This window comes from Ambystoma mexicanum, chromosome 5p (genome assembly GCF_040938575.1).
Source record: "Ambystoma mexicanum isolate Mex_15411 chromosome 5p, UKY_AmexF1_1, whole genome shotgun sequence".
NCBI lineage: Eukaryota > Metazoa > Chordata > Amphibia > Caudata > Ambystomatidae > Ambystoma > Ambystoma mexicanum.
The window spans coordinates 369,776,398-369,782,862 of NC_090930.1; positions in this window are offsets into that span (position 1 = coordinate 369,776,398).

Consider the following 6,465-nt stretch of genomic DNA (forward strand, 5'->3'; position numbering starts at 1 on the left):
CACTACCCAAATAAAACCCACTCTACATCTTCCTCTCTCAGCTCGCCCTTTCTTATCCCTTTGGTTGGTGTCCCCCTCCCTTTACCCTTCTTTCCCTCCTCTCTTAGTGTGTCGTGTATAAAAAAGAACAAAAAAATACAAAATAACAACACAAATAAATAAAAATAAGGCTCTTTTCAGAGCCACCTTTCACAGTTAAAAAATAGAAGTGAAGATACATAAAGCATAGCCATTTCACTTTCGTGAAAGTCTGCGGACGGTCCGCGAACAGAAAAACAATTCCATTGCTACCCTATTGAAACCAATGCATTTTTCTCTAACAGGAAGTGGTGGCTCTGAAAACAGCCTTTGGGAGGTGTTTGAATGTAAAACATTTTAACTACGTAAGACGTACTTCAAAACGAATGCTGTATTTCTAAAAAAGGTCGCAATGCATTTTGTACATTTCTCAGAAAAATCTGATTGCCAGCATAAGTAAGATGGACTCTATCTTTGCGGAAAATGTATGTACTACGAAACAAAATATTTTCATTGTTAAAAGAGGACATGCCAAAATCTCTTAGGAAGGCACAAACAGCCTTATTAACATTACGCCTTGCTTTCTCCATTTGTGGACCACATGAGAAAGAACGAAGCCACACTTGTCTCTGCGCAATCCGTGAAAAAATTATTTTAGAGTTTGGAAACATGTCCATTATCTTCTGAACACCTTCTTTCATTGCAAATTGCAAAGAAATTCCAGACACATGTCCTAAACTGTTCCCTCCACAATTAATTACAATTATGTCTGGATGTTCCTCTATCTTCAAAGTTGCACAGAGAGGTAGCAAGTCGAACCACTTCATTCCACGCACTTCATGCCAGTGGACTTCCACATGTGGGAATCCAAGATCTATAGATACTCCAAAACTTTCTGCATGCACCTTCAACCAATGACTCCACGAGTCTCCCGAATCCATACAATCTGTGTTTTGAAACACTCAGCCATAGCTATCTGTTCTTCTCTCTGCAAAAACAATATCTGAGAAAACCTCTCCTAGCACAACACACTCACTAAACTTTACTGACCAATCCCTTGCTTCATCCAATCTCATTTCCATCCCTCCCCTCCCCAAATTCCCTGGATGTAATACGCAGTATCCTAGAACTACCGCCATGTCCGCGAACGTATCGTAACATGTACAGCCCTTCTACCATTTCAATTTCACTCTCTGTGCCATTCCCTCATTGGATGTAGCTAAGCAATCACATGACCATCCATCAATCAAATCCAATAACTCTACATGTAACTGCATTATCATAGAGCAGCACTACAAATGTACGGTGTATCTCTCGGAGTACAAGTCTCATACCATTGACAACCACGATCTACGAGAAATACTATACAAATCTCCACTATTTCTACTTGCAGCTTGGTCCATATCCATATACATGAACAGAAAGTACAGGTATGCATATTTTCTACACAGTACATGAACACATTTTCTAACCAACTTTTACCGTCTATAATCTGAAAAATGAATGGACGATCAATGTTTCATTGTCCTAAAATGACCTGTCACTTACAAACCTTTATATCGTTTAATTTCTTCATACACACACACACATGCCAATACTATTATACTAACATTTTTGAAATAAAATATATACACGACATATAATCACACAAAATAATATACACAATCTATGATCAAATCTCAAACAATAATATTTGTACAAACACATAATTGGTTTTAATTTTTTTTGTTTATATAAGTACTTACAAACATTTATATAGGACAAGTAGACTATGACATTCACTCACTGTTACGTGCAAAAGCAGGCTATCACACATAGCTCTCAACTCACACGCTTTTGGCGGGTGTCACCCGCCTTGTAAAGGACTGACTCACCCGCCAAGCCTCCTGCACGCCCATTCATTCCAATGGGCGTCTCACCCGCCAAAAACAAAATGAGGTGATTTCACCCGCCTTTGCGACACACATGGTTGAGAGCTATGATGACAATTACTCACTTTTACGTGGAAAAGCTTGGTTACAAGAATAGTGGTATACGTTGGTAGATTATGAATTCCACAAACCATAGTAAAGATATTTTCTTTCCTACTCTTAGTCATAATATAGTTTTAATGGTTTTCAGGAAGGCGCTGAGCATTTCAATTTAAAAAAATCTATGTCTAAAATGAAAACAGTGCTATATAGCAACCAAATTACTAATTTCTCACTTTTACAATTGCAGTGAAGCCCATTCTCCTGAATAGAAGCAGCCGATATTGATTTACAAAGAACAACTAAGAAGCAAACTACTCATTTTTGAAAAAAAAGTAAGTAGATTGTTACCATAATATTTGATTTATAACTCACACGCACTGTACGGTGCATTCATGGTATTTCTGTGCCTAAAAATAGAGATTCTGCATCATACTGACCAAAAATCCCCCCCCGTCTTAAACAGTGATCTCCTGTCAGAATGGCCCTCAAATTCCTATTTTTCGGCACACAAATTACCCAACTCAGCCGCTAGAATGTAGATGTTGTAGAACAAACAACTGTTTTAATTGTATAGCTTTACCTATATTATTTATTCTTCTCCACACCACCGGCTTACTGTTTTCTGTCATCTGAACCCCAGTTTAGTAACACATTAATTGAAGAATACCCATCCCTAGTAGTTCAACTTCCCAATTCACAATCACACACCATTACATACATCTTTATCATCTTACTGAAACAATCATGCACACAACACACATGCATTGCAGAAAACCCCAACCCATACCTTCTGTATTTTTTTCAACAGACGCTAAAGAATGCCCACCAAAAAGCAACTCCGTAGAAAGGGACGCAGAAGTAGAGCAAATGAAAAGAAAAGTCTCCAACACAAACACCCATCTATAGCAGAATTTGTAAAAAAACTTTGCCTCCTCTATCACAAAGTAAAACGACCCAAAAAACTATTAACAGAAAATCAACTATCACTACAAATAAAACGTCTTCTATAAATCTTGATATAGTACAAAGTAAGCATACCAAGAAAAGTATATTAGCCAAAATGTTCCGTCACAAAGTCCTTCAAAATCTGATAAAAACAGGAGAGAAACCAGGTTCAACACTTCAAACCTATCGTAGGAAAGTAATCTTAGAAGCGTTGATAGACAGTGCAATTCTTCTCAAAAGAAACTTATTTATTGTTGTGTTAAACAGGATTAAACCACTAACAAAACTAATAACTAAATTTCAAAAAAGACTTCTTAATAAACAAAATGTGAACAGAAATAACTTCTTAAATATCTGTGGAGGTGAATGGAGTCACACTACAAGCACAGAACCATACTTTAATGAAGAAGCGTACAAACAAAAGCAAACAAATACAATTGCCATACATAGCAATGGTCGAGGTTATGAAAAAGTTAATAATACCAAAATGGAACAAGAAGTACTCCTTACAAAAATATGCCCTGAAAACCTAGATTTACCCCTCCATTCGAATGAATCAGAACATCTAATTTACACATGGCCATGCACGTCAATGTGTAACATTCCCAAAAAAATGTTCAAATCTTTACGCCTATTCCTCAATCAATATGTGAAAAGCAAAGACAAAATCAAAATGAAAATACTGCAAAGTATGGATGCTTGTCCAGTACGCAAGCACACAGGACTGCAAGGACATTTGTTGGCCTGCATATCAGGAGCTACTTGCAAAACAACCTTCCATGATATCAAAAGGATATCAACACATCATGCAAGTATAAGAAATCTAGTTTATAAACTGTATTATGCAAAAAGTCCTGCTTTAGCACTAGCCAATTTAAATAACATTCTTCTACATGGTACACCAATAGACCTACTAGAAGAAATTGAGTATATACAGAACACATATTTTGGAAATGAAACCCACTTACAAGATGATGTAGCTGTCAACCAACTTCGTAACAAATCTACACATGGCAACCTTTCACTACACACATACAAAAAAGAAATACTAAAATTTCAAAGCACTTCAGCTGAAGCACCAAACCACGTGTGTGTATGTTGCCGCAGAACGTGTTATAAAAGTAACACAAAAACTATAGACCTTTCATACAAAATAGAAGACAATGAAGATTCTAAATGGTTTGAATTAGCTTTCTACCTTAGAGCAGAAATCAAATACGAAATAACTGACCCCATAATACTTTGCAGTTACTGCACTACCAAACTTGACAACAACCAAACTCCTTCACGTGCTATCTAAAATAACTTGGAATTACATCCACTACCAAAACACCTTCAACAACTTAATTTATATGAGAGCATCATAATTCAAACAGTTCATCCATTTCAAGCAATAATACGCCTTCAACCAAAAACTGCAAAATTACCTCCCTCTGAATTAGTGAAAGGTATTCGTGGAAAAGTAGTGTATTTACCATTAGATCTAAAAGAAAATGTGCACACTCTAGGAGTGCAACGTCCAATGCAACAATCTTTAATTATCTTGGTAAATGGAATACCTACAAAAGACAAAAACATTTGACAAAAACTGGTAGATTTATATAAAGTTAGAGAAGCCCTGCAATATCTCAAAGAGAATAATGATTATTACAAAGAAATTAATATCGAAGAAAACTTGAAAGATACAACTGAATAATTCAAGAGACACAAGAAACTGGTCAATTTGAGCTCCTAGATCCTGCTACAATAGCAAACACTTTAGACCATTATACAATTCACCCATTGCACTCTAATGACACCCTAGAAGATGCACTGGAAACGTACCAAATGCGTCAAACAAAAGGATCACCAATCAGCATATGGGAAAAAACTATAGAAGCACGTGCTTTTCCTCTACGCTTTCCTACTGGCAAAGGAGGAAGATACGGTGATAGACCTGTTCAAATATCAGCATCAGAATATCGCTCATTACGAATGTATTCTGAAGATCCCAGATTTCGACAAAATGTGGAATACATATTACACTGACTCTTTGAAAGTGAACTAGCAACTTTATGTTACGGAGTTGCACACATATTAAAATCAGGATCACACTTTCAAAATATGACAGCCACACAATTATTACAAAAAGTTCAACAAAAAGATGAGGTTTTACAGGCAAATCTTACAAATCTATTAGCAAATATGCGAGGTACTAAAGAGTACTGGTTTCGACGCCATGGAGATGTACGTTGTATGATCAGAATCCATGGCCCACCCACTTGGTTTGTTACATTAAGTTGCGCAGAATATGCATGGGAAGATTTACATGCTTTCCTACACATATCAAACGAAAACAAAACAAACATAGATATACTAACACCTGGAGAACTTTGTTCTCAGGATCCTGTTAATGTTTCTAGATATTTACACCATCGCTTCAATGCTATGCTACATTTTATTTGTAATACAATTGTTCCTCCCCTTGGAGAAGTGCAACACTTCTTTTGGAGAAAAGAATACCAAGCCAGAGGAGCGCCACATGTCCACATGCTTTTATGGATTAAAGATGCTCCTAAATTTGGTCAAGACAGTGATGCCACTGTTTTACAGTTTATTAAAAAATATGTCACTTGTGAAATTCCGTCAGAATCCACAAATAGTGATCTTCATGCAAAAATCTTACAATTCCAAAGACACAAATGTGGCAAATATTGTCGTTGCAAATACAAAAACAAAGGGAAATACTACACCAAATGCCGATTTGGTTTCCCTAGACCAGTTACAAATACAGGTCAAGTGAACAACCTCATGTCTTCAGTTAGACATAGTGTTAAAGGTAAGTCACCTAAAAATACATACTGCATAAAAAGAAAAGAAGAAGAAAAATATATCAATGATTACAATGCAATCATTGCCCACTTGTGGAATACAAACATAGATGTGCAGTACATTGCAGACAATTCTACTGCAGTTGCACGATATGTCACAGCATACTTAACCAAATCAGAAAAGACAGCGCTCCAAGACCTCTGGAATGACCTGTCATCAGATAAAACAGTGTCTCAGAAATTATACAGCTTGGGCATAAAAATGCTGTCCCATAGAGAATGTGGATCCTATGAAGCAGCTGATTGATTAACTGGTACTGCATTGTATGGTAAATCTGCAAATATAGTATGGCTAAGTCTTGGTCCAGCTAAATCTAGAAAAAGAGTTCTAAAATCATACGAAGATATAGAAACAATAGCCAAACATGATCCCAACAGCCAAGACAATTTAAAAAACAATTTTTTGAACACATACTACCCAAACAGAAGTACCACTTTGGAAACCATGTGTCTATACCACAAAGCCCAAAACTACACATACAAAAATAATATAAAACCTGATGAGCAAAACCGTAAATGCAAAGTGACAAACTGTGATGGCAGCTTAGTAAAACTCGCCAAACCAAATTTAATTAATCATATCAAATTGTCATAAAAGACTCCACATAAAGAAATATATTACATGTCCCTGCTACAACTCTTCAAACCATGGAGAAAAG